Below are 19,742 nucleotides of genomic sequence, written 5' to 3'. Positions count from 1 at the left end.
GAAGAAATGCACCTGACAGCTTCCCAGCTTGCATTTCTAGCCTGGTTGCTTGGGCTGACTGCAGTCTGTACCATTTGCACTATCAGAACATCAGATCCTAAGTGTTGAGTTTACATTTATGCCAAGTTTTTATTAATTTAAAGTTTAAAATGTAAAGGGAAAATAGAACTTAAAGGGACCTATCAGATTAGAGACATATATGCAAGCACCTTACAATCTAGCCACTGAGTTAACAATTTACATGCCAATATCTTCTAGGAGATTAGAGTGAGAGAGGATTGAAGATTTGGGAGTTCCTGAAGTATGAAGACTATTTCCAGAGAATCCTTGTTGTAGACTGAATTGTGCCCCCCCCCCCCCCCGGATTCAAATTTGAAGCCCTAATTTTCAAAGTGACTATATTTAGCAGTAAAGCCTTTAGGGGCACCTGGGTGGCTCAGTTGGTTAAGCATCTGCCTTCTGCTCAGGTCTTGATCCTGGGGTCCTGGGATTGAGGCCAGCATCAGCCTCCCTTCTCATCTGGGAGTCTGCTTCTCCCTTTTTTACATGTGCGCACACTTGCTCTCTTTTTCTCTCTCTCATATCATATGAATAAATAACATCTTAAAAATGAATCTTTAAAAAAAGAATTAGGGGCACCTGGGTGGCTCAGTGGCTTAAAGCCTCTGCCTTCAGCTCAGGTCATGATCTCAGGGTCCTGGGTTGGAGCCCCACATCGGGCTCTCTGCTCAGCAGGGAGTCTGCTTCCTCCTCTCTCTCTCCCTGCTTCTCTGACTACTTGTGATCTCTCTGTCTCTATCAAATAAATAAATAAAGTCTTTAAAAAAAAGGAATTAAAAGAGGTAATTCAGGTTAAACGAGGTCATAAGGCTGGAGCCTGAATTCAGTAGGACTGATATCCTTAGAACAGGAAGTGATACCAGATATCTACCCCCCACCTTCTTGTGTGTGCACAGAGGAAAGGCCATGTAAGGACACAGGGAAAAGTTGCCAATCTACAGGCCAAGAGAAGAGGTCTACCAGAATTCAGTTCTGATGGCACCTTGATCTTCATCTACTAACCTCCAGAATGGTGAGAAAATAAAGGCCACCCAGTATGTGATATTTTGTTATGATATTCTTTTACTTTACAAAATAGAAAAAAAATCATTTAAAAAAAAAACGTGGAACATATGTAAGAATTAAAACATGTTGCCAGTGGATTTTAGCTAAATGTTTTCTTTAAATTATAATTCATGGGGTGCTAATTTCTTTTTCATAGAAGGGTTCAGTGTTAATGATACATATCTATTATTTTGAATTTCTCAGCTAACTCAGTAGCAGATTGCTTGTCATATTTTAGCATTACAAAGGGATTTCTTAAAATGAATATACCAGTATGGCTTGGTTTAGTTAATTTTCCTAACATCAGTAGTCTCTGAAGGCTTAATGCTGCTGCTTTTTCCTTATTTCTTTCTTCCTTGGTGCTATTCATAAGCATTTTTTTTATCCCCCCTCAGTGATCTTTATGTCTAACATGGGCTTCGAACTCACCACCCTGAGATCAAAAGTTGTGTGCTGTACTGACTGAGCCAGCCAGACCCCCTACCTCTCATCTGTTTCTGGGTCTACTTTAAGTTGAGTTGAAACAATGTGCTTTGACAGAATTTGTAATTTGTGACAGGGTGATAAAGGATTATCAAAAACTTTTTTCTTTCTTTCTTTTTTTTTTAAAGATGTATTTATTTATTTATTTGACAGAGAGGGAAATCACAAGTAGGCAGAGAGGCAGGCAGAGACAGGGAAGCAGGCTCCCTTCTGAGAAGAGAGCCCGATGTAGGCCTCCATCCCAGGACCCTGAAACCATGATCTGAGCTGAAGGCAAAGGCTTAACCCACTGAGCCACCCAGGCGCCCCAGAAACTTGTTCTTACAGGGCACCTGACCAGCTCAGCTGGTGGAGCATGCAACTCTTGATCTCAGGATTGTAAATTCAAGCCCCATGTTGGGCATAGAGCAAACTTAAAAATAAAATCTTCTAAAAACAAACTGGGGGCTCCTGGGTGGCTAAGTTGTTAAGCATCTGCCTTTGGCTCAGGCCATGATCCCAGGGTCCTGGCATTGAGCCCCACATCGGGCTTCCTGCTCAGTGGGGAGCCTGCTTCTCCCTCTCCCTCTGCCTGCCACTCTGCCTACTTGTGCTTTCTAGCTCTCTGTCAAATAAATAAATAAAATCTTTTAAAAAATAAAAATAACAAACCAGAAAACTTTTTCTTAAAAGAAATGATTTTAAGAACCTGAAATCAGGGGCGCCTGGGTGGCTCAGTGGGTTAAGCCGCTGCCTTCGGCTCAGGTCATGATCTCGGGGTCCTGGAATCGAGTCCCATATCGGGCTCTCTGCTCAGCAGGGAGCCTGCTGCCTCCTCTCTCTCTGCCTGCCTCTCTGCCTACTTGTGATCTCTCTCTGTCAAATAAATAAATAAAATCTTTAAAAAAAAAAACCTGAAATCATAGAATTTGAGTTGGAAGAAACCCTAAAAATAATGTTATAGGCAATACCTAAATTATTCCGGATATGATCTCCAGAAGAAAAGATTATATGATATGGAAATTCCCTTTTTAACTATTGTAGAATTTTAATAATACTCATTTTCAGAATTCTCTACAACAGAATGAAATCTCTTTTTCCTGTAGTGTGTTAGCTTCTTGCTCTGGGGAGAGAATGGTTGCTGCTCTACCCTATGTCCTTGCAATCATGAGGTCTTCCTTCAGTCTTCCCATCTCTAGTTTTTTCTCCATCTTTCCTTATAGTTTCCTGTATTGGCCCTGTGGTTTCATTCTGAAAAGATAAATCACTTTTTTTTTTTTCTTGAGCAGTGTAGGTCCATAGCAAAACTGAGCACAAAATACAGCGAAATCCCACATACTCCCTGCCCCAAACATGGACAGCCCCCTTAACTGTCAGCATCCTTCACCAGAGTGGTACTTCCGTTATAGTCGGCGAAACCTACACCAACACATCATAATCACCCAAAGCCCATAGTTTACGTTAGGAATCGTTCTTGATATTATACATTCTGTGGGTTTGGAACAGCTGTATAATGACATGTACTCACCATTATACTATCATACACAAGAGTCTGACTACCTTAAAAAGTTTTCTGCTCTGCCTATTCATCTCTCTCTACCCTCCAACCACTGACCTTTTTACTGTCTTCACAGTTTTGCCTTTAGTAGAATGCCGTATAGTTGGAACCATATAGTATGTAGGCTTTTCACATTGGCTTCTTTCACTTAGCAATATGCATTTACGATTCCTCCATGGATTTTTTGTTGTTGTTGTTGCTCAAGTATAATTAACATATTGTATTATGTTAGTTTTAGGTGTACCATATAATGATGCAGCAATTTTACTTATCACTCATCTCAGTGGGTGTACTCTTTTTTTTATTTTTAAAAGATTTTATTTATTTATTTGACAGAGAGAGACACAGCAAGACAGGGAACACAAGCAGGGGGAGTGGAAGTGGGAGAAGCAGGCTTCGTGCCGAGCAAGGAGCCAGATGCGGGACTCGATCCCAGGACCCCAGGATCGTGACCTGAGCTGAAGGTAGATGCATAACAGACTGAGCCACCCAGGCGCCCTGGTGAGTGCACTCTTAATCCCCTTTATCTATTTCATCCACTCCCCTACCCACCTTCTCTATGGCAATTACAGTTTGTTTTCTGTATTTCTTTTTTAAGATTTTATTTTTAAGTAATCTCAGCATCCAGTGTGGGGCCCAGACTTAAAGCCCCAAGGTCCAGAGTTGCATGCTGCACTAACTGAGCCAGCCAGGAGCTCCTGCTCTCTGTATTTAAGAGTCTGGTTTTTTGTCTGCCTCTTTTTTTCTTTGTTCACTCTGTTTAATTTCTTAAACTGCACATATGAGTGGAATCATATGGTATTTGTTTCTCTCTGACTTATTTCACTTAGCATTATACCCTTTAGGTCTGTCCATGTTGCAAATGGCAAGATTTCATTCTCTTTTATGTTTGAGTAATACTCCATAGTGTATGTGTACGTATATGTATGTGTGTGTATACACACACACACACACTCACATGCACGACATCTTTATCCATTTGTCATTGGACACTTGGGCTGTTTCCATAGCTTGGCTATTGGAAATAATGCTGCAATAAACACAAGGGTGCACATATGTTTTCTAGTTAGTGTTTTTGTTTTCTCTGGATAAAAATGGTGGAATTACTGGATCATTTGGTAATTCTATTTTAAATTTTTTTCTTTTAAGTAGGCTCCACTCAGTGTACTCATGACCCTGAGATCAAGACCTGAGCTGAGACCAGGAGTCAGACACTAAACTGACTCAGCCACCCAGGCGCTCCTCTATTTTTAATTTTTTTATGAACCTCCATACTCTTTCCCATAGTGGCTGTACCAGTTTGCATTCCCACCAACAGAGCATTAGGGTTCTTTTTTCTCCACATCCTCACCTGAAGTTGTTATTTCTTGTGTTTTTATTCTAGCCATCTGACAGGTATAAAGTGATACCTCATTGTGGTTTTAATTTGCACTTCCTGATGATGAGTGATGTGGACATTTTTTCATTTGTCTGTTAACCATCTGGATGTCTTCTTTGGAAAAATATCTGTTCAGGTCCTCTGCCCATTTTTTAATTGGATATTCATTTTTTTGGTGTTGAATTGCTTGAGTTCTTTTTTTTTTTAAGATTTTATTTTTAAGTAATCTCTATACCCAGTGTGGGACTTGAACTTAGAACCCCTAGATGAAAGGTCACATGCTCTACTGACTTAACCAACCGGGCACCCCAAGTTCTGTGAGTTCTTTATATATTTTGGAATATTAACCCATTATCAGATCATTTGCCAGTGTCAGAGAGGTTACTGCCTGTGTTATCTTCTAGGATTTTTATGGTGTCAGGTCTCACATTTAAGTCCTTTATCTATTTTGAGTTTATTTTTGTGGATGATGTAAGAAAGTGGTCTAGTTTCATTGTTTTGCATGTAGCCAATCAGTTTTCCCAACAGCATTTGTTGAGGTGATTGTCATTTCTCCATTGTATATTCTTGCCTACTTTGTCATAGATTAATTGACCATAAAAGTGTGGGTTTATGTCTGGACTCTCTACTCTGTTCACCTGATCCATGTGTCTGTTTTTATGCCACTACCATATCATTTTGGTTACTATAGCTTTGTAGTAGATCTTGAAATCTGGGACTGTGATACCTCCAGCTTTGTTCTTTTTCAAGATTGCTTTGGCTGGTTGGAATTTTTTTGTGGTTCCCTACAAATTTTAGGATTATCTGTTTCAGTTCTGTGAGAAATGCTGTTGGTATTTTGCTAGGGGTTGCGTTAAATCTATAGATTGCTTTAGGTTGAATGCTCTTTTTAACAGTATTTATTCTTCCAATCCATGAGCATGGGCTGCCTTTCCATTTGTTTGTGTCATATTCAGTTTCTTCATCAATGTTTTATAGTTTTCAGAGTTCAGGTCTTTCACCTCCTTACTTAAGTTTATTCCTAGGAGGGGCGCCTGGGTGGCTCAGTTAAAGCCTCTGCCTTCGACTCAGGTCCCGATCCCAGGGTCCTGGGATTGAGGCCCGCATCGGGCTCTCTGCTCAGCATGGAGCCTGCTTCCCTTCCTCTCTCTGCCTGCCTCTCTGCCTACTTGTAATCTCTGTCTGTCGTATAAATAAATAAAAATTTAAAAAAAGTTTATTCCTAGGTATTTTATTATTTTTAGTGCAATTATAAATGGAATTTTTTTCTTAATTTCTCATTCTGCCACTTCATTATTACTGTGTAAATGCACTGGATTCCTGTTGTGTGAGTTCTTATTGAATTCATTTATTCATAAAAGGCAGGTTTTCCTTGTGTACTGTGGTGTCTGATGCAACGTATCCTGAACAAACTAGCAATTCGCTAGTTTACTCTAATGACTAAACATGGTCTGGTGTGTGTGGTCTTTCTCATCTTCTTCCAGTATCTTTAAGGATGAATCCTAAGACATGGACGCTTGTAATAAAGGAATTTTCTTTTAACCCCAGGTGTCTCTGGATTGGTGACATACACATTTGTCAACATTTCCAGTAGGTGGAGAGGCAGGTGTTTGAGTTCTGTTGTGTACAGCTTTGAACTAAGACTGAGTTCCTTTCTGGGTGCCTCCTTCTGAAAGGTATAGCAGTTATTGGATAACTGGCTTTTTGTTCTTATGTCCTCTTTGGAACGTAACAATAAAAATATTTTTTTTAAACCAAAAAAATGGAAAATAGGCACCCCTGTTAGTTGTTGTTTTAAAGTCTATTTTGTCTGGGGCCCCTGCTGGCTCAGTTGGTAGGATGTGCAACTCTTGATCTTGAGGTGATGAGTTCAAGCCCTATGTTGGGCATATAGATTACTCAAAATTTAAAAATTTTTTAAAATAAAGTCTATTTTGTCTGATATAAGTATTGTTACCTCAGCTTTCTTTCCACCTCCATTTCCACAGTAAATGTTTTTCCATTCCTTCACTTTCAGTGTGCATGCCATTAGGTCTGAAGTGAGTATCTTGTAGGCAGCATTGAAAATATCAATTTTACAGGGCACCTGGGTAGCTCAGTTGGTTAAGTGTCCGACTCTTGATTTTGACTCAAGTAATGATCTCGGGGTTTAGGATCGAGCCCTGCATTGTGCTCTGCATTAGGCAGAAAATCTGCTTGGGATTCTCTCTCTCTCTCTCTGCCCCTTCCCCCCTTCTCTCTGTGTCTCAAATAATAAACTAAGTCTTTTTAAAAAAGATTTATTTATTTATGTGACAGACAGAGATCAAAAGTAGGCAGAGAGGCAGGCAAGGGGTTGGGGGGGGTGCACAGGCTCCCTGCTAAGCAGAGAGCCTGACACGGGACTTGATCCCAAGACCCTGAGATTATGACCTGAGCTGAAAGTAGAGGCTTAACCCACTGAGCCACCCAGGCGCCCCAATAAACTAAGTCTTAAAAGAAAATAAAAATCTTACATGTTGCTTTCAGTTTGAATAGTGTTTTGTAAATGCTAAAGCATGCAAATGTAAATGATTATTATGTTATTTTGAAGGTGGTACACTCTTGAACTGTACCTTTACAAAGTTATTCCGGTGTTTGCTTTTAATGTTCTTGGACAACCGGGGTCATTACTGAAATTTTTTGATTCTGTATTTTTATACTCCATGATTCACGGTTTATCAGTTTTCTGATTCTTAAAACCGTCTTCTTCAAATTCAGCTCTGATGAACACACACCAGTGGAGGACGATGAGCCAAAGAAAAGCACCAGTTCAGCTTCTACTTCAGAAGGTACTTTTTTAACTACTACAGAGCTGCTGTATTGAGAAGTTGAAAAAAATGTTTATAAATAGTCAAACAGTAGACTTTGCTTTTACAATTCAAGTTGCCTGTCATCTGTTCTTTTTCAGTATTTCAGATACAGTAAAATTGATAATCGTAATACTTGCCTAGAAGTTAATTTTGTATTTGTACTTCATGTAGAAGAAAAGAAGAAGAGGAAGAAGTCTAATCATTCAAAAGAGAGGTCCAAGAAAAAGAGAAAGAAGAAATCCTCTAAAAGAAAACACAAGAAGTACTCTGATGACAGCGACAGTGACTCTGACTCTGACTCAGACTCCAGTGGTAAGAAGGCTGGCATCGCTCTGCAAGCCTGGCTTCAAAACTCGTTTTACTTCGTAGAACTGATTTCAGAGGAAGGTTAAGGACAGTAGCCGAGAGGTGCTGAGCGCTGGCCGTCTCGGTGCCAGGAGCCCCTCTAAGCGCTGGGTGTTCTCAGTGCTGTTCAATCCACACGTGGCTTAGAGATGGGGAAACAGGGCGCAGAGCAGGTTGTGACACTGCACTCAGGCCCACACAGCTGAGATCCAGACCTGAGTGCTGTGACCCCAGATGGGTGTTGTCTAGCCGTACAGGACACGTCGTGGCTGCAAACCGAAGCAAGGCGGGGTTGGGCCGGGAGACGTGCAGCAGCAGAGCCAGCCCCATGGGGCTGCTTCAGGCCTGGGGAGCAGCTCTCTTGTGTTGTCCTCACACTCAGCAGGCACCTCTGTGCCATTTTCCAAAAGTCACACCGCAGAGGACCCCCTGCTGGCTGGCAGCTGATTTATGGAGGACACCCCCCCCCCCCGTGGTGTGGTGCCTCACAGAAAGCCACCTTTTGTGCCTTCTCCTGGCTGATGATTGACAGGATGATTGACCCCCTGCCTCTGGGGACATTGCATAAAGGTGTCTTTTCCCCTCATGTCACTGGGTTTCCTGGCTCCTGTTGTTGCTTTTCTTCCTCACTGCTGGAAGAGTAAACTACCTTTTTTTTTAAAATAAAGATTTATTTATTTTGGAGAGTGTGTGCAGGTGTGCAGGTGGGAGGGAGGGGCAGACGGAGAGAATCTTATCAATTTTACTGTATTTACTGACCATGGAGCCTGACAACAGGGCTGGATCCCGCAGCCCATGAAATCGTGACCTGAGCTGAAATGAAGAGGCAGCCGCTTAGCCGACGGGGCCACCCAGGTGCCCCTGATGAACTTTCTGAGAGCACAGATGTGAGCACATCTGTCCCCTACTTAAAAGTCCTTCGGCAGCTCTCTGTCGTGTTCAGGGTGAAGTTCGGACCCTGACTGATCCCTCTCTGATCGCACATGCCCTCTCCCTCTTGCAGCATCCTCTTAGCCCGAGAACGACTGTCTCCTCAGTCTTCCATGTTCTTTCTCTTGCTTCTGTGACTTGATACAGAGGCCATCTGCCTGCAGCGCCAGTCTCTCCCTGCATACTGCTTGGCTTACTCTCCTCAACAGTGGGCATGCAGTACTTTCGTAATAAAACTGATTTTGTTTTATTTTTACTTTTTAAAAAAATTTTATTTATTTATTTGACTGAGAGAGCATGCAAACAGGGGGAGCAGCAGGCAGAGGGAGAAGCAGGCTCCTCGCTGAGCAGGGGGCCCAACATGGAGCTCAATTCCAGAACTCTGGGATCAGGACCTGAGCCAAAGGCTGACACTTAACAAACTGAGCCACCCAGGTGCCCCAAAAGAAATGATTTTTTTTTAAAAGATTTTAGTTATTTGACAGAGAGAGTGAGTGAGCATGAGCAGGGGGAGCAGCAGGCAGAGGCAGAGGGAGAAGCAGGCTCCCAACTAAGCAGGGGAACCCGATGTAGGGCTCAATCCCAGGACCCCAGGATCATGACCTGAGCTGAAGGCAGACACTTAACTGACCGACTGAGTCACCTAGGTGCCCCAGTAAGATTGATTTGTAAAAGAACTAGCTTAAGAGTCACCATTCCTGAAGCACCCTTCCCAAGCAAGCTGGCCTGATTATGAGACTTCTCTGTACGCCCAGAGTACCCCCATGCTTCCCTGTATCACTCCAGATTCCGATTATTTCTTTACCTCTGTCTCCTCTATTAGACTGAGTGTCCCTGACCCCAAACACATAAGGTATTTTTCTTTTCATTATGAAAATACTCCGGAAAGCAAAGGGGATAGTATAAGTAATACCATATACTTACAACTCGGGTTAGACATTTGTTAGCATTTTGACATAGTTGTTTCAAATATGAGTTTTTTGCTAAGGTAGCCAAAGTAAATTATAAATATACTTTGATGCTAAATATCTCTATATGCAGGTCTTTAAAAAAAAAAGACATTTTCCTACTTAACTACAATACCATTATCTCACCCAGTAGATTAGCCCTGGGTGTTCTGGGCCACAGGGACACCAGAATAACCCATCTCCATTTGGGTTCCAGGACACAAATGACATTATAGGGTCCATCTGAGATTATGATGACAGCATGACCCACGGCGATGGGAGTCGTATTTCTGAGAATTAAGACTTTCTGATGTCTCCAACACTTGGCCCTCCTATTCTTAAACTAAACCTTCAGTTAGAAAAGAGGGATTTGTTTGGTATATTGAATAGTTAATGTCTTAATAGAAAAACACAGCATACCAATTTATATGCTATTGAGATTTTAAACCACAATGGAGGAGAAGCTTTTTCATTGTTGCTGAAATATCTTAGGAAAGTTCATACTGCACTCCCTCCATTCAGCTCACCCTTAGTGAGCGTGAACTATGTGCCAAGCTCTGGTCTAGGCCTATTGCTTTGTTTTTATTCTCCCACTTTTAATGTTTTTTTTTTTAAAGGTTTTATTTATTCATTTGACAGAGAGAGAGAGAGAGGGAACACAAGCAGGGGGAGTGGGAGAATGAGATGTTTTTTCCTTTTGAACATCTCATTAAGGATGAGATGTTTTCCTATCTTAGGTTTCCTATATTAGGAAAAGATGTTTCCCTATCTTTTTAAAATTTAAATTCAATTTAATTAACATACAGTGTATTGCTAGTTTCAGAGGTAGGTTTAGTGACTCATCACTTACATACAACACCCAGTGCTCATTCCATCAAGTGTCCTCCTTAATGCCCCTCACCCAGTTACCCCGTCGCACTCCATCTCCCCTGCCGGCAACCCTCAGTTTATTCTGTGGTTAAGAGTCTCTTGTGATTTGTCTCCCTCTCTGTACTCCTATACTTATTTTTATTTTTCCTTCCCTTCCCCAATGTTCATCTGTTTTGCTCTTTAAATTACACATAAGAGTGAAATCATATGGTATTTGTCTTTTTCTGATTGACTTATTTTAATTAGCATAATACCTTCTAGTTTCATCCATGTCACTTGAAATGGCAAGATTTCATTCTTCTTGATGGTTGAAGTCATACTCTGTTGTATGTGTATGCCACATTTTCTTTCTCCATTCGTCAGTGGACATCTGGGCTCTTTTCGTATTGTGGCTATTAAGGACATTGCTGCTATAAACATTGGGGTGCAGGTGCCCCTTCGGATCACTGCATTTGTATTTTTGGGGAAAATACCCAGTAGTGCGATTGCTGAATTGTAATGTAGCTCTATTTTTAACTTTGTGAGGAGCCTCCATGCTGTTTTCCAGAGAGGCTGCACCAGCTTGCATTCCCACCAACAGTGTAGGAGGGTTCCCCTCTCTCCACATCCTCTCCAACATCTGTCGTTTCCTGACTTGTTAATTTTAGCCATTCTGACTAGTGTGAGGTGGTATCTCATTGTGGGTTTGATTTGTATTTCCCTGATGCCAAATGATGTTGAGCATTTTTCCATGTGTCTGTTGGTCATTTGGATGTCTTCTGCCCATTTCTTTTTTTTTAAGGATTTTATTTGTTTATTTGACAGAGATCACAAGTAGGCAGAGAGGCAGGCAGAGAGAGAGGGGGGAAGCAGGCTCCCTGCCGAGCAGAGAGCCCGACTCGGGGCTCTATCCCAGGAACCCGAGATCATGTCCTGAGCCGAAGGCAGAGGCTTTAACCCACGGAGCCACCCAGGCATCCCTGCCCATTTCTTGATGGGATTCTTTATTCTTTGGGTGTTGAGTTTGATATGTTCTTTATAGATTTTGGGTACTAGCCCTTTATCTGATAAGGCATTTGTCAATATCTTCTACCATCCTGTAGGTTGCCTTTTAGTTTTGTTGACTGTTTCCTTTGCTGTGCAGAATCTTTTTTTTAAAGATTTTTATTTATTTATTTGACAGATGGATATCACAAGTAGGCAGAGAAGCAGGCAGAGAGAGAAGACGAAGCAGGCTCCCCACTGAGCAGAGAGCCCGATGCCGGGCCTGATCCCAGGACCCTGGGATCATGACCTGAGCCGAAGGCAGAGGCTTTAATGCACTGAGCCACCCAAGCGCCCCCAGAATCTTTTTATCTTGATGAAGTCCCAGTAGTCATTTTTGCTTTTGTTTCTCTTGCCTTTGGAGACAATGTCAAGCAAGAAGTTGCTGTGGCTGAGATCGAAGAGGTTGCTGCCTGTGTTCTCCTCAGGGGTTTTGTGGATTACTGTACCACATTTAGGTCTTTCATCCATTTTGAGTCTATTTTTGTGTGTGGTATAAGGAAATGGTCCACTTTCATTCTTCTGCATGTGGCTGTCCAATTTTCCCAGCACCATTTGTTGAAGAGGCTGTCTTTTTTCCGTCGGACATTCTTCCCTGCTTTGTCAAAGATCAGTTGACCAAAGAGTTCAGGGTCCATTCCTGGGTTCTCTGTTCTGTTCCATCGATCTGTGTGTCTGCTTTGTGCCCGTACCGTGAGATCTTGATGATTACAGATTTGTAATAGAGCTTGAACTCCGGAATTGTGATGCCTCCGGCTTTAGTTTTCTTTCTGAACATTCCTCTGGCTATTCAGGGTCTTTCTGGTTCCATACAGATTTAAGGATTGCTTGTTCCAGCTCTGAAAAATGCTGATGGTATTTTGATAGGGATTGTGTTTAATGTGTACATTGCTTTGGGTAGTAGAGACATTTTAATGATGTTTGTTCTTCCAATCCATGAGCATGGAATGTTTTTCCACTTCTTTGTGTCTTTCTCAATTTCTTTCATAAGTGTTCTATAGTTTCTAGAGTACGGATTTTTTACCTCTTTGGTTAGGTTTATTCCTAGGCATTTTATGGTTTTTGGTGCAGTTGTAAATGGGATCGATTCTTTGATTTCTCTTTGCTCTGCTACATTGTTAGTGTAGAGAAATGCAGCATTGATTTTATGTGCGTTGATGTGCACATTATTTTATGTGCATTGATTTTATATCCTGCAAATTTGCTGAATTCCTATATCAGTTCTAGCAATTTTGGGGTGAGTCTTTTGGGGTTGCAACATAGAGTATCGTGACATCTGCAATAAGTATAAGTTTGACTTCTTTGCCAATTTTGGATGCCTCTTATTTCTTTTTTTTTTTTTTTTTTTGTCTGTTTACTGAGGCTAGGATTTTCAGTACTATGTTGAACAACAGTGGTGAGAATGGACATCCCTGTCATGTTCCTGATCTTAGGAGAAAAGCTCTCAGTTTTCTCCATAGAGAATGGTATTTGCTCTGGGTTTTTCATAGATGGCTGTGATGATATTGAGTATGTAGATAGAGTACCCTCTATCCCTACACTGTGAAGAGTTTTGATCAAGAAAGGACACTGTACTTTGTCAAGTGCTTTTTCTGCTTCTATTGAGAGGATCATATGGTTCTTGTCCTTTATTTTATTAATGTAGTGTGTCACATTGAATGGTTTGCAGATGTTGAACCACCCTTGCAGCCCACTTGGTCATGGTGACTAATCCTTTTAATGTACTGCTGTATTCAATTAGTTTGGATCTTGGTGAGAATTTTTGCATCCATGTTTATCAGGGATATTGTTCTGTAATTCTCCTTTTTGGTGGGGTCTCTGGTTTTGGGATCAAGGTTATATTGGCCTCATAGAACGAGTTTGGAAGTTTTCCTTCCATTTCCTTTTTTTTTTAATTTTTATTTATTTGAGAGTGAGAGAAAGGGCACAAGCAGGGGGAGTGGCAGGGAGAGGGAGAAGCATATGTCCCGCTGAGCAGAGAGCCCAGTGTGGGGGCTTGATCCCAGGACCCTGAGATCATGACCTGAGCTGAAGACAGACGTTTAACCAATTGAGCCACTCACTTGCCCCTCATTTCTATTTTTTGAAACAGTTTCAGAAGAATAGGTATTAGTTCTTTTTTTTTTTTAGGACTTTATTTTATTTGAGAGAAAGAGAATGAGAGAGAGTGAGCACTTGAGCACAGGGGTGGAGGGTGAGAGGGAGAAGCAGAAGCAGACTTCCCACTGAGTAGGGAGCCCAATGCAGGGCTCAGTCCCAGGCCTCTGGGATCATAACCTGAGCTGAAGGCAGATGCTTAACTGACTGAGCTACCCCGGCACCCCAGTATTAATTTTCTTTAAACGTTTGGTAGAATTCCACTGGGAGGCCATCCAGCTCTGGACTCTTTGTTAGGAGATTTTTGATTGCAGATTTCAATTCCTTGGCTGGTTATGGGTGTGTTCGGGTTTTCTGTTTCAGTTTTGGTAGTTTATGTGTTTCTAGGAATGCATCTGTTTCTTCCAGATTGCCTAATTTGTTGGCATACAATTGCTCATCATATTGTCTTATATTTGTATTTCTTAGGTGTTGTCATCTCTTCTCTCTCATTCATGATTTTATTTTTTTTTAAGATTTTATTTTATTTTATTTATTTGCCAGAGAGAGAGAGAGAGCACAAGTAGGCAGAGCAGCAGGCAGAGGTAGAGGAAGAAGCAGCCTCTCCACTGAGCAGAGAGCCGGATGAGGGGATCAAGTCGCACAAGATCCAGGACCCTGGGATCATGATCTAAGCCGAAGGCAGATGTTTAACAGACTGAGCCACCCAGGTGCCCCTCATTCATGGTTTTATTTATTTGGGTCCTTTCTCTTTTCTTTTTGATAAGTCTGGCTAGGGATTTATCATGCTAATTCAAACAACCAGCTTCTAGTTTTGTTGATCTATTTTTTTTCGTTTCTCTATCATTGATTTCTGATCTAATTTTTATTATTTCTCTTCTGCTGGATTTAGGCTTTATTTGCTGTTCTTTTTCAGCTCGTTTAGAGGTAAGTTTAGCTTACACCTTTAGCTTACACATTTGAGCCTTTTCTTGCTTCTTGAGAAAGGCCTGCATTGCTATATACTTCCCCTCCTAATACCTCTTGTGCTGCTTCCCAGAGGTTTGGAACTATCGTGTTTTCATCTTCATTTGTTTCCATGTATTTTTTCAATTCTTCTTTAATTTCCTAGTTGACCCATTCATTCTTTAGTAGGAGGCTCTTTAGCCTCCATGTATTTGTGTTCCTTCCAAATTTCCTCTTGTGATTGAGTTCAAGGTTTAAAGCACCTTGAACTTAAAGCCACCTTGTGGCCTGAAAATATGCATGGTATAATCTTAGTCTTTTTGTACTGGTTGAGACCTGATTTGTGACCCAGAATGTGATCCATTTTGGAGAATGTTCCATGTGCACTCGAGACGAATGAGTATTCTCTTGTTTTAGGATGGAATGTACTGATATATCTGTAAAGTCCATCTGGTCCAGTGTCATTTAAAGCTGTTGCTGCCTTGCTGTTTAGCAAGGATCTTCTGTTTAGATCATCTCTCCATTGCTCAGTGGAGTGTGAAAGTCCCTTACTATTATTGTATTATTATCAATGTGTTTCTTTAATTTTGTTATTGATTAGTTTATATATTTGGCTACTCTCAAGTTAGGGGCAGAACTGAGATCTTCTTATTGAATAGACCTTTTTATTATGATATAGTGTCCTCCTGCATCTCTTTTTAAGTCTTTGATTTAAAATCTGGTTTGTTAGATAGAATTGCCACCCCAGCTTTCTTTTGATATCCATTAGCATGGTAAATGGTTCTTCACCCCACACTTTTAATCTGGAGGTGTCTTTGGGTTTAAAATGAGTCTCTTGTGGACTGATGGGTCTTATTTTTTTAAGATTTTATTTATTTATTTGAGAGAGAGAGCAGGGTGAGGGGGAAGGGCCAGAGCAAGAGGGAGAAGCAGGCTCCCCGCTGAGCAGGGAGCCCAATGCAGGGCTCAATCCCAGGACCCAGAGATCATGACCTGAGTCAAAGGCAGATGTTTAAATAACTGAGCCGCCCAGGTACCCCTGGGTCTTGTTTTTTTTTTTTTTTTAATCCAATCTGATACTCTATATGTTTTGATTGGAGCATTTAGCTGATTTACATTCAGAGTAATTATTGAAAGATATGAATTTAGTTCCATTGTATTACTGCGAAGTGGCTGTTTCTGTAGATTTTCTCTGTTCCTGTAGATTTTCTCTGTTCCTTTCTGGTCTTTGTTACTTTTGGGCTCTCTCTTCACTCAAAGGATCCCCTTTAATATTTCTTACAGGGCTGATTTAGTGTTCATGAATTCCTTTAGTTATTGTGTGTCCTGGGAACTCTATTTTGAATGACAGGCTTGCTGGACAAAGTCTTCTTGGCTGCATATTTTTTCCACTCAGCACCCTGAATATATCCTGCCAGTCCCTTCTGGCCTGCCAGGTCTCTGTGTACAGGTTTGCTGCCTGTCTAATGCTCTTACCCTTGTCAGTTATAGACCTCCTGTCCCTAGTTGTTTTCAGGACTTTCTATCTCTGAAATTTGCACTGTTATATGTTGGGGTGTTGACCTATTTTTATTGATTTTGAGGGGGTTTCTGTGTGCCTCCTGGACTTGAATGCCTGTTTCCTTCCCCAGATTAGGGAAGTTCTCAACTATAATTTTTTTTTAAAGATTTTATTTATTTATTTGACAGAGAGAGATCACAGGTAGGCAGAGACACAGGCAGAGAAAGAGAGAGGAGGAAGCAGGCTCCCTGCTGAGCAGAGAGCCCGATGGCGGGACTCGATCCCAGGACCCCGAGACCATGACCCGAGCCGAAGGCAGCGGCTCAACCCACTGAGCCACCCAGGCGCCCCTCAACTATAATTTGTTCAAATAAACCTTCTGCCCCAGTCTTCATTTCCTGGGACCCCTATTATCCAGATACTATTTTACGTTTATGCTATCGCTGATTTCTTGAAGTCTCCCTTCATGATCCAGTAGTTGCTTTTCTCTTTTTTTCTCACCTACTTTATTTTCCATCATTTTTTCTTCCGTATCACTCTCTCTTTTGCCCCATATTTCCTTGGTGTTAGAGCCTCCCCCCTCCTTTTTTTTTTTAAAAGATTTTATTTATTTATTTGACACACAGAGAGAGATCACAAGTAGGCAGAGAGGCAGGCAGAGAGAGAGGGAAGCAGGCTCCCCACTGAGCAGAGATCCCGATGCGGGGCTCGATCCCAGGATCCTGAGATCACGACCTGAGCCAAAGGCAGAGGCTCAACCCACTGAGCCACCCAGGTGCCCCAGAGCCTCCCTTTTTGACTGCATCTCAGTAAGGGCTTTTTAAATTTCAGCCTGATTAGATTTTAGTTATTTTATTTCTACCATAAGGGATTCTCTAGTGTCTTCTGTGCTGTTTTCAAGCCCCGCTAGTACCTTTATAATTGTTGTTTTGAATTCTAGTTCTGACGTCTTACTTGTATTTATATTGATTAAATCCCTGGCAGTGAGTATTTTCTCCTGTTGTTTAGGGTGAGTTTCTCTGACTTGTCATTATGTCCAGAAAAGAACAGAAGGAAGAGAGAAAAGACAAAAAGAATAACACCACCAGAAAAAAACAAACCAGAATAAAACACAAACAAAACAAAATAAGAAAAAGCAAACAAGAAGTAGAACAGAGCAAAACAATAAACTAGGTCCTGGGTGTATTTTGATCTGTTTGTTAAAGGAAAGTAGATCCCAAAATGGGAAAAAAAGAAAAACTAATAAATGTACAAAAATAAAATACAATGAAAGGAATCCCCCCAAAAATACACACACACACACACAACACACACATACACAGAGACACATATATTATAATACATATATATAAACTAAAAAATAATAAAGAATTGAAAAAATAATAGCTTAAAAGAAAAAAAAATTGAAAGACTAAAGAATAATAAGAAAAAACCACGAATGCTATATACTGCTTTCCCTGACAGCTGAAGTCCTGCGGTCTCTGGGATCAGTAAACCGGTGTTAGCCGGAAGTTCCTGCTGGTGTTCTGGGGGACGGGCCTGTTGCGCTGATGCTCGGGTGTCCTTGCCTGGGTGGAACTGCGTCCTCCTCGCCAGCGGCCCCGCTCAGTGTAAGTGGCTCCGGATGGCACTGTGTGCTGCTGTTTGGCTTCCTGCAGGCTTTCAGCAGGCACGGGTGGGGGGTGAATATGGCAGCGTCCCGCTCTCTAGCCCTGGAGCTGAGAGCCCGCACCCCCATTCCTCAGTGTGCTCTCAGAGAAAAGCAGTCGATCCCTCTTGTCTCCCCGGTTTCCCACCGCACTCTGGTCACCCAGCCTGTGACCGAGCATTTTTATCTGAGGCACGTGACCCAGTCTCAAGTCTCCAAACTTGACAGACACGTGTGGCGCAGACCAGCACCGTTCCTCTCAGGGTCCGGAGGGGTGTTGCCGCGCTTCTGCTTTTTGCTGGGCCCCTGCCCAGAGACCGGTCACTCGACTGTGCGGCCGTTCTCAGTTTATGGTGGCACCAGGCAGAAAGCCAGTGCCTAGAACCAAGGTTTGCCGCCAGCTCCCCGCTCTGATGCCTGGGAACTCTGCTGCACTCATGTACCCCTGTTCTTGTGATCCCGGGGATCCTGAGACCACACTGTCCCACCTGGGATTCTACCCTGCTTTGCCACCCATGCATCTTTAAGCCAGGAACGTCCCCCACCATAGCAGACTTCTGCACGGTCTGGTTTTGTGCTCCACTGCTTGTGATAGTTCGCAGTAGTCTCCTTAAGTAGGCTTCCTCCCCTCTGCCTATCCCTGATATATTGCCCCAGGTTCACGGCTCAGTACCTCCTGCCTTCTGAAAAGCGGTTGCTTGTCTAGTTGTAGAATTGCATTTCTTTTCTCAGATCTCCAGTTGGTTTTTGCAGGTGTTCAGAATGATTTGGTAATTACCTAGCTGAATTCCAGGGACCAGATGAACCCTACTCCTCTGCCATCTTAACTCACTCCCAACAACAATACTCATGGTTTTGTATGCCTCAGCATTTCTCCACGTCTGGGAGGTCTGTGAACCTAGTTATGTAGCCTCCTTCCTGTTTCTCCCTACGCAGCCCTGCCCATCCTGGATGGACCTCCAGAGCGTTGTGCTCAGTTAAGTCAGAGAAACAAATATGGTATGACCTTACGTGTGGAATCTAAAAAAACCAAGAGGTGCTTGGGTGGCTCAGTCACTTATGGACGACTCTTGATTTTGGCTCCGGTTCCTGGGATCAAGCCCTGCATCAGGCTCTGCACTCAGTGGGGAGTCTGCTTGAGGATTCTGTCTCCCTCTCCTGCCCCTCTCCATCTCTCCCACTGATGCTTGTTTTCTGTCTCTCTCAGATAAATCTGCCAAAAAACCCCACAAAACAAGAAACCAAGCTTTAGATAACAAACGGATTGGCATTTGCTAGAGGTGGGGGGAAGTGGGAGATATGGGTGAAGAGGGTCAAAAGGTACAAAGTTCTGGTAATAAAATAAGTCATGGGGATATAAAGTACAGCATGATGACTAGTTAATACTGTACTGCATATCTGAAAGTTGCTAAGAGAGTAGATCTTAAAGCTCTCAGCACAAGAAAAAAAATTGTAACTGATGACTGATGTTAACTAGACCTACAATCATTTTGCAGTGTATATGGATCATGATGTTGTATACCGGAAACTGATGTTATATGTTGGTTATGCCTCAATAAAATCAATTTTAAAAAAACCAACCATGTCAGTTGATCTCCTTGTCCACCCAGCATCTGGCATCCTAATTAATGGAATTTATATTGTGTTTAATCCTTCCAGAAGTTTTCAAACTATAAACTGTGACACTGTGGGCCTCCTCTCCCTACCTGACTCCTCATTTTTGCTCTCAGATTCAGGGTCTAGGATCCTTCCTCTGCATGAATACATAATCTTAAAGAAGGCTGGTTTCACAGAGCTCATCTATGGAAGATTCAAATGTACCAGTGGTCAAACCTCCATCAACACCCAGAGCCCACAGTGGGCTGCCATCTGGGCCAGTATTAGGTCCCTGTTCCCAATACTGCTTCACAAAAAGGGTCAATTATATTTGCAAGAGAGAGGGAAAAGCATATAGAGTTTCTTGGTATGCATGCTGTAGAGTTTGAAAGTAGATGAGCACATTTTCTTTCCTTTTTGTTTCTTGTGGCTCTTCTTTCAGAACTTCATGAACAGACCGTTATGTAAACCCAGCAAAAGCAAGTCACCAGGCTTTTTCTTTTCCTC

General features: G+C 42.0%; 1 long non-coding RNA gene across 2 annotated transcripts; it reads left to right on the top strand.

The window, feature by feature from the left end:
- The first annotated feature begins 956 nt into the window (after positions 1 to 956).
- On the top strand, positions 957 to 19,210 carry LOC131821768 (uncharacterized). Of its 2 annotated transcripts, XR_009349975.1 has the most exons (5): positions 957 to 1,072; positions 3,461 to 3,625; positions 7,242 to 7,312; positions 7,505 to 7,645; positions 8,682 to 19,210. It is a non-coding gene; the product is annotated as an uncharacterized LOC131821768 (long non-coding RNA). The 2 variants fall into 2 exon arrangements; XR_009349976.1 differs by lacking the exons at positions 957 to 1,072; positions 3,461 to 3,625 and adding an exon at positions 5,967 to 6,178.
- The last annotated feature ends 532 nt before the right edge of the window (positions 19,211 to 19,742 follow it).

Source organism: Mustela lutreola, chromosome X (assembly GCF_030435805.1).
Source record: "Mustela lutreola isolate mMusLut2 chromosome X, mMusLut2.pri, whole genome shotgun sequence".
Taxonomy (NCBI): Eukaryota; Metazoa; Chordata; class Mammalia; order Carnivora; family Mustelidae; genus Mustela; species Mustela lutreola.
This window is presented reverse-complemented; position numbering and strand designations above follow the sequence as displayed.